The sequence below is a fragment of the Myotis myotis genome, unplaced genomic scaffold (genome assembly GCF_014108235.1).
Source record: "Myotis myotis isolate mMyoMyo1 unplaced genomic scaffold, mMyoMyo1.p scaffold_m19_p_3, whole genome shotgun sequence".
In the NCBI taxonomy this organism is placed as follows: domain Eukaryota; kingdom Metazoa; phylum Chordata; class Mammalia; order Chiroptera; family Vespertilionidae; genus Myotis; species Myotis myotis.
In genome coordinates this window covers 55,575,879-55,590,593 of record NW_023416335.1, presented here as the reverse complement: position 1 = coordinate 55,590,593, position 14,715 = coordinate 55,575,879, and the positions used below count along the sequence as shown (strand labels likewise).

The window sequence follows — 14,715 nt, the reverse complement described above, 5'->3', positions numbered from 1 at the left end:
GTCAAGGCTATAGGCTCGATCCCCAGTCAGAGCACATTAACGAATCAACCAATGAATGCATGAATAAGTGGAACAACAAATTGATGTGTTGTTGTTGTTGGTTTTTTTTTCTCTCTCTCTCTCCCACTTCCTCTCTCTCTTAAAATCAATCAATTAAAAAATGTCATAGAGGCTGAAACGATAAAGAGGTTAAATTTAACTGTGAGCAAATGGAGAAAAGAGGGCCTGGGGACACTGAAGAGAGGTACATTTTTGTATGTCATCAGAACAAAAAAGATGTCATACTTTTCCTTAGGGAATTAGGGAATGAGCCAGAGTACAATCTTTTGCCAAGGCTGTAATAATATATACCCTAGAGACAATAATGAGAGCTGTTACATGGAAAAAGGGACCTTTGAGAAAAGGTCGTGAACTTTGAGGTGTTACGTAAGAGGATGTGACATGTTTTGCCTCGTGAGTAAAGCTCTACAGATAACCTTAACAAAAATGCTGTGTCTGCTTTGGCAGTTTAAGAGGTAACGTTCCAACACTGGCGCAGTCAATGAGTGCTGTTTTCTCCAAATACAACATTTTGAAAATAAATTCTCCTAATTGTGTTTATCCAGGTTGGCAAGACTCTGAGTTGCTAGATGGCAGGAAGTGGAGAAGCAGAAGGAGCACTCAGGACCAAGTAGAAACGTGAAAAAAATTGTTGGTGAGTTTAATTCCTAGTTTAGGGATAGAGAGGTGAAAGGTCTTCATGATTAATAAGAAAGCTGTTTTCCTCCCTGAAGCATATTCAATTAGAAAAATTTACATATAAAAATGACACTGATTATAAACACGGTGCGTAATCTATTTTTCAGGAGAAGGAACTGTTCCTACCTATTTCTTACCTATTTAAGGTAGTTATCTTTTCTTCTTCACTTTTATCCCTTAGGATGGAAATTTATCTAAGACAAATTTCTAAATGATAATTGAAACAAACTTACCTTGAAAATACCGTGTCATTTTAAAAAACAAACATGTATGCTGTCCTGTAGGGTGACACAGGTCTGGATTTCTCTTTTTTCTGCTTCATCTGTTTGAAAATGACTTCTCTATCTTGTCTCTACCAACCTTCCTCCATCTGTCTCCCCACATTAATATTCTAGTTCCCCAGCTAATCTGCATTGGCTGAATAAAGTGGATGAGCACATACATTAAGGATTATAATGTAAATAAGAATTAGCTAATCATATGGTTAAGAGAACTTATCCTGAGTACATTTATCACATATGGACAAACTACTTAACACCAACTTACCTTAGAGTAGGCCAGATACACGTTCACTTTTATTATTTTTGTTCTTAATTTAGCACTAACATAAGGGCTAAGCCAGTGAGAGGTGCTACTGTGGTGGGTCAGCAGAAGTGACCTGTGTTCTCAGAGGCCGCCCGGGGTGTGCGTGGGGCCTGGGTAAGGGTCCTCGGGGTGAGTTCCTGCAGTGCAGCCTCAGGAGAGGTGACTCAGTGCGTTCTCCTCAGCCCTCAGTCCAATGTTTGGATCTTCCTGTTAACCGAGGATCCTTCATATGGAACTGAGCAATTTTTAAAAAATATATTTTATTGATTTTTTACAGAGAGGAAGGGAGAGGGATAGAGAGTTAGAAACATCGATGAGAGAGAAACATCGATCAGCTGCCTTCTGCACACCTCCTACTGGGGATGTGCCTGCAACCAAGGTACATGCCCCTGACCGGAATCTAACCTGGGTGGGACCTTTCAGCCTGCAGGCCGATGCTCTATCCGCCAAACTGGTTAGGGCGGAACTGAGCAATTTAAATGTAAAATACTAATTGTGAAACAAAGGTGACCACATCAGGTAGGAATGGAAACCATGCTTTGAGGAAAGGGCCCAAGATCTCATATCCAAGGGGTGCAGGCAGCCGTCTCGCTGTGCAGCCCTGCGCTGGTTCTGCAGTGTGGTCTTTAATTTCTCCAGTTTCGTTCGCCTTCAGCCTCCCCGCGACTGCGGGCAAATTGGACCACAGGACACTCGGGGACCACACAGTCCACACAGTGACAGCTGGCAAGCCAACACGCAGTGGGGCGTGGGGAAGCATCACTAGGGCTTGGGGTCTCAGGAGCGCTGCAGGGCCCAGCCAGACCTTGGTTTCTGGTGATCCTCAGAGGTTTGGATCCACTCTGCATAAATCCCAGCCAAGTTAACAACCAAGTTCCTGACACTGTTGCTTGGTGGGACCCACGCAGCCCACTGCCAGAGGGTTTTCACAGCATTCTGGGGGTGCTTCCAGGGCAGTAGGAGGTGGTGGCAAAGGCAGAGGCAGCCAGCAGACTGTGGCCAAGGGAGCCCTACCCCACTGATCTGAATGTCCTAAAGGGAACCCTTAGGCCTGGGCACCCAGAATGAATGTGTGGCAGGTGCTTGGAGCAGCCTGGCTCTCCTCCCCACCTGCCCCTGCAGCTGGTGTGAAAGAAAAGTAGAGGTCCTCCCAGACACTGACCAACTTCAGAAACTGGGATTGTGGTATTTCATCAGTGTAAAGAATTTTAACCGAGTGAATAGGCTTGCATATTGTAAAACACCTTTACCTATTAAAAACAAAACACTAACTAAAAGTAAGTTTGTGTTATTAAACATCAGAAACTGTGTATTCATAAAGAAACTTTTTAAAATTACAAGACAATATTTTCCAGAACTGAGAATTGAGTGTTATAATAACTAAGAATCAGTCTATTAGCTCCTTCCAGACAGCAACACTAGCACCATATTTATAATTGCTTGGGAATTCTAAGGAATGTATATGTATTTATGTTATATACATATTCATAATTTATATGTATATGATTATTTATCATGAATATGTATTTTTATCTCTTTTTTTCCTTTAAAAAATTATTTTGTTCGTGCCTAATACTGACACCTAGGCAAAGCATTTATCTAATGTTTAGGCTAATATTAACAGCATCAGAAAGCTATAATCCTGATTAGAAATAAAATGATTAGAAAATTCTATATAATAAAAGCCTAATATGCTAAGTGTTCAACCATTCATTTGATTGTTCAACTAATCACTATGATGCACACTGACCACCAGGGGGCAGATGCTTTAACCGGTAGGTTAGTTTGCTCCTGGGATCCGGCTGATTGGGACCGGGCAAGACAGGCTGGACAGGCCCTGGACAAATCTGTGCACTTGGCCTCTAGTATTATTATATTTTCTAATATTAATATTTCCTAATATTAATATTAGAAAATAAAAACTAGTGTCAGTAAGACTTTGGCTTTATTTTAATATTGGGTTGATGATATTCTCCTGTTTGCCGGGATTGAAAAATTACCTAAAATTATATTTTTTATTGATTTTTAAATTCATCTTTATATTACTGTCACAGATGTCAAATAAGAAACTTAATTTGCTCTCCTTAATTCAATTCAATTTTTTGACTGTACTTTCCTAGACAGACATCTTTCCATCTTCCCTACTTCACTGGCTGTCACAAGAAGGATTGGCACATATTTCCTGAAGAATTGTCCCTAAATCCTAGTGTTAGTTTCAAGGCTTGGGAAGGACAGCCTGGATAAATGTAAAAGTTAGAAATCATCAAAAAGCATGTGAAACATCTCAAAGTAAGGTTCCCATTGGTTATTACCATAGGGCTTATCTTCATGTTTATGGTTTGTCTCTTGATGCCCCACAGGAGGTACCATAACTCCATGCTCATATTTCTCACCCTTTCATCACAGTCCTGCTTAGTTGATTAAGAAAGAGTCCCCTTCTCTTAGAAACAGTGATTGTGGCATCTTTGGAATATCCAAAAGCCACCAAATCCCCATGATATGCCAGAGACAGGAATGAGCAGAACCTTCCCTCCCCAAACCACATCTGCTTGGTCATCACCAGTGTATTGCATCCTTTTCCAAGGCAGGACGGGATCCCAGTCTATCCCAGGCATGAATGAGAATGCTCTGCTACCAGGAAAGGATTGGATCTGTTCAAGGCCTCAGTGGACAATAATTTTTTCTGTCCTTGTGGCCAGATGTTCCAAACTCCTAGCACTCTGGGGAAATGCAGAACACAAGCAGAGCCATCACAGTAACAGGGGCACATCACTCTGACAAAACAGGTACATTTAAGGGTCTTTCCATTTATTCTTTCTAAAAGTCTGCTTCGAGTGGTAGCATATAAATTTGGCATCAATAGTTGGGAGAGATAAGGGTACAAAAAGGAATGACATGTTTACAAATTTATCAAATGAAGTGAATGCAGGAAAATGTGTTTTGCAGTTGCTGAAGATTAGCTTTGGAGAAAAAAATCCTCTGCTATGCCATTACCTATTTATTTACTAAAGCTAGTATCTGATGAACTTAAGTAGTAAAAACACCAAAAAATAATAGTGTATCTGTTGGAAATTACAACACTTTCTTACATTCATAACATTATAGCACAAGCATATTCTCTCCTTCCCTCTCTTGAATTTGAAGCAGAAAGGAACAATAAAATGTATAATTTTTATTAGATTATGCTCTAACTTGGATGACTGAATTATGTGCAATTTAGCGATTAGAAAGTATCCCAAATGCTATTAAAGTCAAGTATTAATATTTATTTAATTAAAGGAAATAGTGCAGTTCTTCCATGGTGGTCTAACTAGGTACTTGCCCATTTTTGTTGTTGACAGAAGGTTCTTCCATTTTTGGATAAATCAGTTACTCGTTTTAGCTGTTAGAGCTCCTTTTCTCCTCCTCACCAGCCAACCTGGGCAAGGTTCCACAGACAGTATTTTTTCTTATTTGTCCCCACGCAGAAGCCCTTAATCTATTCAGGGAATAAGAAAAATGCTAAGGTCCCCTGTATGAATCACTTGGAATTAATCAACAAACCTCTTAAAACTCTAATCAGCACAGGAGCGAGTGCTATAAAGAGAAAGAAGCAAACTTGTGGGAACTGGAAATGCAAGGAGTTGAGTTTTCCTTCTCATTCTTCAACAAAAATCCTGAGTTTCAACCTTTAAAATGTTACTATAAGGGTAAGATAACTGCATTACAAAAAAAAAAAAATAATGCAAATATTAATTTTTGATCCCAATAGCTCTTCCATAACTTTTTTCCTTTGGGTAAAAAAAAAATTGTAATTATTATTTTTTTTTATCATGTGTGATTAAAAACACACACAAAGTTATAAACAAAAGAGGAATACAGGACATGCACTCAACTGAAACATTTTGAAAAGGAAAATTGACAACCATTGCTTTACAATAAATATAAAATCTCATCAACAAGGTAGAAAAATGAAGAATTAATTATCTTTTAAAAAGTCATAGGTAAACCAGCACAGTGGTTACAAACATGGATGTAGAGGCAGTTGGCATGGTTTTAAAGCTTGCCTTTGCCACTGAGCTCTTCTTGCAATCTCAGGCAGGTTGCCTTATCTAAAAAATATTAATGCCAAGTGTGCCTACTTTATCAGGTGTTTATGATGGTTTAATAAGTTAATAATAAGAAGTACTCTAATAAGAACCTGTAATATAGCATTTGATAAAATTAAATTATTGTTATTATTCTTCAGTTTCTAGCACAGTATTTTTAAAATAAATACAAACCTATAAAGAAGAGAATTGTATTTCTAGTCTTTGGAAGTTTCATTAAATAAAGATAAATGACAACAGACCTGCCTTGAGAGCAGGTCTAAGAAATTCTCTTCTCATATGCAAAATGTTTTTTGCTTAAGTTTATAACCTACAGCTTGAGGATCATTTTTTATGGTTTAGAATTGATGAGGTAAGATTTGTGACTGGCTTCCTCTGCAAAATATTTGTTCTCAAATGATTTCCTCTTTCCTCCAGGAGAGTATAAATAAGCTTTTTTGTGTGTGTGACTATTTGGTTTTCTTCAAAACATGTTAGGCCATATATATCACAGCTGTATTCTCCATTTCAAAGATAGATGATTTCAAGCATCTTTTAATTGAGTAGCACTTTTTATTTAGATTTCCAGATAAGGCACAATAAAGGTTTTGCATACAAAAAGGCTAGACTGCTTCCCAGAGAACGCAAGGCACTCCCAGGATGGGAAACTGGCCCCCATGTCTTTTGATAAAAAAGGAATTCCTAGCAGGAAGATATTTTTAGCGCATTGGTTGGAACATCAGTTCCATCCACATTTCCTTAACACCCTGTGCTATATTCTCCCTCCAACATTCCAGGATTGGTCCATCACCCAAAGTAACCAAGAAAAGTCACTTGAGATTTTTCTCTCACAAGGAGAAAAAAAAAGCTATTGTTATTATATTAACATATGTTTCTCTTTCTTCATTTAATACACAACAGCATTTGGGCCTCTACTAAAAATTATCACACACAGTAAGAGATGAACCAAGCCCTCCTGAAATATTTTGTTTTGTGACTGTAACATCAGTATGTTTAAATGAGATGTTTATTTCTGTATACATTTCGGGTATGGCTCCTAGTGACTAAAAATTGGAATTTTGTGTTTGCTTTGCTGCATCTATTTCTCTTTATAAGAAATTGATTAGCTGACTTCTTTCTACACTGAGATCTTCTATAAAAGGTAAAATTTCTTTCTCTCTCTCTTTTTAATAGCATATAAAAACAAGTAAAGAAAGATACATTTTAAAAAATTTCTTAAGCAAAACCGTGGTCAATATATAAACTGATTATATATATATATATATATATATATATATATATATATATATATATATATATATAAAGCTTATTTATATTATAACTAGAGGCCCGGTGTACAAAAATTTGTGCACTCGGGGGGTCCCTCAGCCCGGCCTGTGCCCTCTCACAGTCTGGGACCCCTTGGGGGATGTCCACCTGCTGGCTTAGGTCCATTCCCTGGGGGATCGGGCCTAAACTGGCAGTCAGACATCCCTCTGGCAACCCTGGAGCCCTCACAGGTTGTCCACTTGCCAGTGGGGAGCAGACCTAAGCTGCAGTCAGACATCCTCAGCGCTGCTGAGGAGGCAGGAGAAGCTCCCGCCACCACCACTGTGCTGGCAGCTGTCAGCCTTGTTTGTGGCTGAGCAGAGCTCCTCCCATGTGAGAGCGCCCTGACCACCAGAGGGCAGCTCCTGCATTGAGCGTCTGCCCCCTGTTGGTCAGTGTGTGTCATAGTGACCAGTCATTCCCAGTCTTTCTGCTGTTAGGGTCAGTTTGCATATTACCCTTTTATTATATAGGATCGAGGCCTGGTGAATGGGTGGGGGCTGTCTGGTTTGCCCTTCAGGGTGGGGGTCCCCACTGGGGTGCCACTGGGTGCATGGCCAACCTGGGTGAGGGGCTGATGGCTGTTTTCAGCCTGGCCATACCACCTTTAGGGTGGGGGGTCCCCACTGGGGTGCCTGGCCAGTCTGGTGACCAAGCTCCCAGCCTCTCCTTTTTTTCTTTTTCTGGGACTTATTTATCTTCTATGATTGAAACTTTGTAGCCTTGAGCAGAGCCCAGGTCTGGCTGGAAGCAGGAATCTGGGATTATTTATCATTTATAATTGAAACTTTGTAACCTTGAGCAGAGCCCAGGGCTGGCCAGGGCAGGCGGGAAGCTTGGCTTCCTCCATCACTGGGAGCAACCCAAGCCTCCTGCTTGCTTCAGCTCCGAGGCCGCCACCATCTTAGCTGAGTTAATTTGCATACTCGCTCCTGATTGGCTGGTGGACGTGGCTGGTGGGTGTGGCTTGTGTGTAGCAGAGGGACAGTTAATTTGCATGTTTCTCTTTTATTATATAGGAGGATGATAATTGTGAATGTCCCATGTCCCACATGGTTCAGGGTTCAGGCTCTGGAAGAGGGGCTGTATGCAAATGAAAGAGATAAGACAAGTAATAATAAGTTGGAAATTGGGGGGCCAGGTGAGACCCCATCCCAAGAGGATAGACTCTGCTTGTGCTCAGGCCTTGCCATCCTTTTGTTCAGTTTGGGATACACCTATAGCCCTTAAGCAGACAATTTCCAATAACAGACAGACTATCTTATCAGTAAGGATTTACATGACTATCTGGTGGGGAAGTTGCTTCAGCTACCATTGTCTGGACTATCCAGAGGGTGCATAGCCCTGACCTTTGCCAGGGCTTCAAGGGTCACCAGAATTCTGGGCTCCTTGTCTACACCTCTCTGCTAGAGAAGACAATAGGTGGCTTCCCCCATATAATTGCTCTTGAACATGATTTGTAACATCTCTCCTCTTTCCAAAATAGGCAATTTTTATTTAATACTAGGCTGATCATCAGCTTACCAAAATTCAATGTCTTTTACATGTACGGACAGATATCAAATTTATAGTCAGTAATTCAAATGAAAAGAAATAACTTTGGATAATTTTCTTTTGCTTAAAATACTTCTATCACAGTTCAATAAACTTGTTACCAGATATAATTTCTAAGATATTATTAAAGAGATTTTCCGGGAAGGAAATTTGGATTATAAGTAAGAATAGATGGAGACATATGTGTGTGTGTGTGTGTGTGTGTGTGTGTGTGTGTGTGTATACACATATGCATATATATATATATAAAACATATTTCTATATAAGTATATATAGATAGATATACACATATATAATGTTTTTCTAAAGTCCAGAATTTGAAGGGTGAATATCATTCAAGGCCACAGCCTTGGAGTTACAAAAAAGTCACTGAATTTTATAGATTTGAGATTTAAAGCTTAAAATTCTCAGTTGCACTTTTTAAAATTTGAACACCTGGTTTTAAGAAGCATATCATAATATTGTAGAAGTGAAATGACTCATTAAAACAAAAATTTAGAAAAGTAGACAAAAATAGATCCAGCGAGAGAGAAGCATCGACAGGCCATCCAACCTCAGAGGGAAGGCAGGGGAGGGAGGGGGGTTAAGAGAGCAACAAAAGGACTTGTATGCATGCATATAAGCAGAATCCATGGACACAGACAGTAGGGGGGTGAGGGCATGTGCTGGGAGGTGGGAATGGCCGGGGAGAGGTCAATGGGGGGGGGGGGGGAGACATATGTAATATTTTAAACAATAAAGAATAAAAAAAAAACCCTGAAAACAACTAAAATAAGTAAGTTAAAATTCAAGTTATTTAAAAACACATATGATTTGCATTAAGGAGAAAATGTAGCCCTGCCAACCATCTTTCCCTTTCAAATATTTATAGTACATTTTGAAGACATTAGGCAAACAATTAAATGCCAGTAGTTCATTATTTTTAAAAATAATTTTTTTCAAATGACTAACATCGAAATATAGATTCTGTTTTTTTCTTAGGGCCTCGAACACAAAGTCTGTTTTATGGTGGACATGGACTCATTGCTAGGAAGATTTTAAGTGTTCTTTTGGAAATTCTGAGAGTCATAGGAATTAAACTTTTCTTCTTCTGCTTGCACCATGTTACCTGAGAGCAAAACACTTTTTCAACAGTTGACTCCTTAGAATGTGTCTTTCCTTTTGTTTATAATACTCTTCTGGGCTCTTTTCCAGGATCTCGGAGTAACAAAGTTCTCTGTTTTGATCATGGATGGAGTGTTATGATTTTTATCTTAAACTGAAGAACCTATTTGGTTGCCAATAAAACTGGGCCTATTGTGGGGATACACTGACGCCCTGTCAGATGTACTAATCCCAACAAGGACCTAAGGAGGAATATAGGGATGAATAAACACTCTTGCCTTTGAGTCCCCACTGAGGGTTAAGAAAACATCCTGGTGTGTCCATTTGTAGCTTATTGGTTTCCTGAACTAAATTAGGGATTAGGATGAAAGGTGTGGCTGGAATCACTTCCTGAAGATTGAGATTTCTGAAACTCACAGAGATGGAGACCCAAGGTTCCCACAGCAGAGCCAGAAAAATAAATAAATAATAATTATGCCTGCATCGTTGGCATTAGTCACACCCCTGAGCATTGTATCTTGGGCCCGGTATGTTTTGTTTTCCTAGTTCAGGCTGTGACTGTTTAGCACAAAGAGTAAACACTTTGTTCTTGCTAAAATCATACTTATTTTCTGCACTCTACAGGTAATAAGTAAGAATAATAACCATATCCTTAAAGTCCACTGAGGATGCCTTGTCTCTCTTCCTTGCTAGGTACCTGCAGGATAAGGTATTCTTCTAAATTGCATTTATGTATCAGGTAAGGATCAATACCTGAAATGTATTTAAAATAAAACACTGTCTCTCTGTGCCTGCTGAGAGATCTCTTTATTCTTCCTTTCACCTCATCACTGAAAAAGAGATTCCACAGGGATACATTTGTGGATTTTGTCAGAATAACGTTACGCTAAAGCTTTAATTAACCAAATCATTTTTAGGGGTCCCTTATCACAGCAAAATCTAGAGGGGTTTGAAGTCAGTCAGGAGCTTATGAATTGAATTCAACACATAAATAGGCACCTGTGATGTGCTAGGCTGGATAGCAGTTGCTGGAGGAGGGTTTAGAAATTTATTCCAGTTTCTAATTTCTCCCATTTTCTCTCTATAGCTGGACCCCAGCTTATTTCAAACATAGGGGTGCCCACTCCCTCAAGGAAAATATTCTAGAAGCTTTGAAATCTAAAAGATTTATATTAACTCCACCCGCAGCAGCTCATGTACAGAGCCTCAGATTTGTACATGAGCGTGGTCACCACTCACATGCAGCCGGTTATGCCAAGTTGTGGTGACTCATCCAAAGTACATCCAGGGGCACATGGTAAATGTCCAGCAATGGTAACTCCTCTTATTTTCATTAAATGAGGTTGGGACCAGTATCCATACCCCAAAAGGGAAGGAACTCAGATTTCCTATACATCCTAAATAGCCACAGAAGTCATTTCTTTTTAAAGACATAGTTGACACTTTGAGCAGAGCTAGACTGGTAGTTGTCATAGAAATTCTGATAAGACTATGTGGTGTTCACTGTCTTTAAGAGGAGGACCCGTGCTAGACAAAATTGAGAAATTACTTTGGTCTGTTATAGTCACCTTCCCATCTCCTATTCAGGTTCCTTTTGCAACTCATACCCTGGCTTCCTGGAAGCTTTGTTCTTGTCCCTAGCATTGTAAGGTGGCCAATTTCAGTAGGAAACAAAGTCTCTGAGGGGTTGGCTGACACCGACTAAACACCTGCTAGCTCACCAGCTGCTCTGCATTTTAATGGGGTCTCTAGAACACACAAGAATTTCCCAAACCAGGGGAATCACGCCATTTTGTGAGGCAAACTCTCTTTCTTATAGCTACTTTCTCCCTCAGAAAGCTCAATTATTCTTACAACATTAACATCTATTTCTTTTCTTACACTTCTTAAGTGTAAGAACACGGGTCAAGGCTGCCTCTCTCCCAAGTTTTGGTTATGTAACTTCTTCATCAGTCTATTCTGTTCATTATGGAGATTTCACATATAAGTGAGATCATATGATACTTATCTTTGTCTGACTACTGGCTTATTTTGCTGAACATAATACTCTCCAGGTCCTTCCATGATGTCTCAAAGGGTAAAAGACCCCTCTCCCCCTTTTTAACAGCTGCATGGCTATGTAAATTCTTCATGAACATTTCAATTGGTTCAACAGATATTTGTGAGGCATCACTTACATATCAGGTAAGGATCAATACCGGAAATGTATTTAAAATAGAACAGTTTCCCTGTGCCTGCTGACAAACCTCTTTATTCTTCCTAATAATTTTGTACAAAGATTTGTCATCAAGTTCCACCAATTCTTCCTCTAAAGAATGACCATTACTGTATACTCAGAAGATACACTAGTTGGCTCTCCCAGAAACAAGAATCTTAAAGCTCCAAGGTGCTCCGTGCAGCACTCGCACCTTTCACCTCATCACTTCATCACTTCACCTCAGTGGCTGTGGGACCAGCCGTTTCACAGCCCTGTGATCTCCATAAGTTCATTAACTTTAATCTTGGTTTATTCATCTGCAAAATATAAACAGTAATACCGCTCTGCCTCCCTCACAGGATTATTGTAATGATGAGTTGAACTGGTGCATGGGAAATAATTTTATATATCTTATTGACTTATATTACGCTGATATGACTATTTAGTCTTTTTATATCTAAGTCAGACAGACTTGAGTTCAAATCTTGAATTCTCCACTCATTAGTCATTAGGTAAATTACCTAATCTCTCAAAAACACAGTTTCATCATTTATGAAGTGAAGATGTTAACCTCCCTGCAGCTTAGTGTAAGGATTAAATGGAGAAACATTTTGGAAGGTACCAAGGACTGTGCTCAGTGACGATTTATGTGCTTTAATGCTAGTTTTTCTTTCTGTTCTCATTGACTCTATTCTTTGTCTATACAAGTCTTTCTTAACCTTATCCATATAATTTTATTTAATTTTTTGACAGATTGATCAGTGAATTAATTTTCTGTGGCTGCCATAAAATATTACCACAAACTCAGTGACTTAAAACAATGCAGTTATTTTCATAACAGTTCTCAGGGTCAAAATCAGTCTCACTAGGCTAAAGTCAAGGTGCTTGTTTTTTCTGGAGGCTATGAGGAGTAACTTGTTTCCTTTCCTTTCTCAGCATCTAGCAGCTGCTTGCATTCCTTGTCCCTTCCTCACGTCACTCCAGACTTTTGCTTCTGTGGTCACATCTACTACTGATCCTGTGGATATCCTGGCCTTCTCTCCTAAGTACTTGGTGATTACATCTTTGGGCCCATCTGGATAACCCTGGACAATTGCTTCATCTTGAGGTCCTTTATCACATCTGCAAAGGCCCTTTTGCCATATAAGGTAACATTTACAGGTTATGGGGATTAGGATGTGGATATCTGGTGGGAGCCAGATCATTACTCAGTATATCATAATCAGGTACCTGAAAACACCACAGGTTTGTTACGGTCATTGCTACCTTCTTTACTACCCATTTAATTTCTCCTTCTGCAAAATTTGAAAATGTTCAAATTCTACTGATTCTCTCTGAAGCATATAATTAAATCTACAGATTAATATTAAATCTATGATTAATATTTCTTACTGGATTTAGGCTTCTCTCAGGCAGGGTCATGCCTTAAACATTTTTCTTTTTAGTACCAAAACACTTCTTTATTCATATATTGAATGGATTATCAAGTATCTATTAATCTACTAAAATCCATGCCTTGCATTCTGTTCAGGTGATATAAAATTGAGTATAGAACAGTTCCAGGCTTTTGAGAACTCATTGAGTGTTGAGGGTGTGCTAGAAACAATAAAGCTCACCACATATTCTTTTTAAAGTTTGCCAACCTTCTTACAGGTAGGCAGATACAGTAATATGGGCTGGCCGTAAAATGTGGACAGTTAGTGACACATGTTTCTTCTAGGATGATGTAATAAAATTCTGATGCGTGGTTCTTTGCTGTTGCTCTCTGCCATTGTATGCAGCTGAGATGGTGGAACTTCCAACAATCTGAGTTCCTGAGAGTGGACTCTCCTATGAATTCATGTGGACATTGGGCATGTTTGAGAAGCAAAATGTTGTTGTGTTAAGCCACTGAGATTTGGGAGTTATTTGTTCTTACTATATACAGCCTAATCCTTCATAACTAATATAGAAAAAGAAATATGTGATCCTTTATGGTACAATGGGATAGCATATGTGAGTAGCAGAAAGCAGAAAACTCTTTGAAAGAAGAACAGAGGGAATACTTAAGTTGGTTCTTAAAGGGAGACTAGAAGGCCTGAGATGGATGAGGTGTGAGAACAACCATTTCCCCACAGAGCAAATAACACATGCAAAGGCTACAAAGCCTGAGAGAATACATTTGACAGAGAAGATACACAATTTCTGAGGAAGAAAGGTGGAGACTAATGGTCAGGGCCATTCTAAGGCATTTTAGTTATTTATTCATTTTTTACTTTTTAGTAGCATTTACTAGTACTTTATGCAGAATTTACTTTGAGCCTTTTAAGTTTTTGTTTCTTCAGTTTCTTCTGGGATATCTTTTTCTTTTGTGCAACTTTGTCTTCCAATTTAGGAATAATCTGCTCTTTTTCAGTGAGGATCATCTCAGTGTGGCAGGCAAAACTCATATATGGGTCAGTCTGCCCATGAGCTCTGTAAGTTCTGCACCAGATGTTGGGAGCTTTGTTCACCTGTATGTGCTCAATGACCAGAGAATCTACATCTAAATCCTTAAGTGCAGTATTACCCTCTGCATTTGTAAGCATATGCAGCAAAAATGTCGCACTCTTTGTGGGCCACCGACCCTGTGTCCAGCCCACTGTTTGGCCTGGGCACACTGGCCAACTCCACCATTATAACGATGGAATGGCACACTTTGCTTCTGTAAAATGACTCCCTTCAGATACCTGGTGGCTTTTCGGATATGCATGCCCTTGATGGCCTGGACAGTTTCACAAGTCTTCTTAAAGTGAACATGAAGATCTGAACCTCTTGATTTGCATGATTTTGTGGGGTCTTCTGGGTCAAGTGAATTGTGACCCATTTTCAGAGGTCACCTCAGGGTGCCTATGAGAAGAACTAAGGCATTTTATTTTCATTCTGTAAGTAGAGGTTCTTAGAAAGCCTTTACATTTTTTGTTCATTTATTTATGCTTAAAATAGTAATATAAGTACATTATTTAAAATTGGAAAGACATAGGAAAGCAAATACAAATAATTACTACTAATAAAACATTGAGGAACAACTGTGAAGGCTGCTTTTGTTTTTCCTTCTAGATATTTTATTTTATTTTAAAAAATTATGTTGTTTAAGAGTTGCTTTGTTCATTTTTTTTTTTT

The 14,715-nt window shown here is 39.1% G+C and overlaps 1 long non-coding RNA gene and 1 pseudogene across 1 annotated transcript; one reads left to right on the top strand and one right to left on the bottom strand.

Annotated features, from left to right (window-relative positions):
- Window positions 1–615: 615 nt before the first annotated feature.
- On the top strand, window positions 616–12,716 carry LOC118650197. Its single transcript, XR_004965902.1, has 3 exons — window positions 616–694; window positions 10,071–10,116; window positions 12,511–12,716. It is a non-coding gene; the product is annotated as an uncharacterized LOC118650197 (long non-coding RNA).
- A 1,137-nt stretch (window positions 12,717–13,853) lies between these two features.
- On the bottom strand, window positions 13,854–14,419 carry LOC118650412 (annotated as a pseudogene).
- Between the last annotated feature and the right edge of the window lie 296 nt (window positions 14,420–14,715).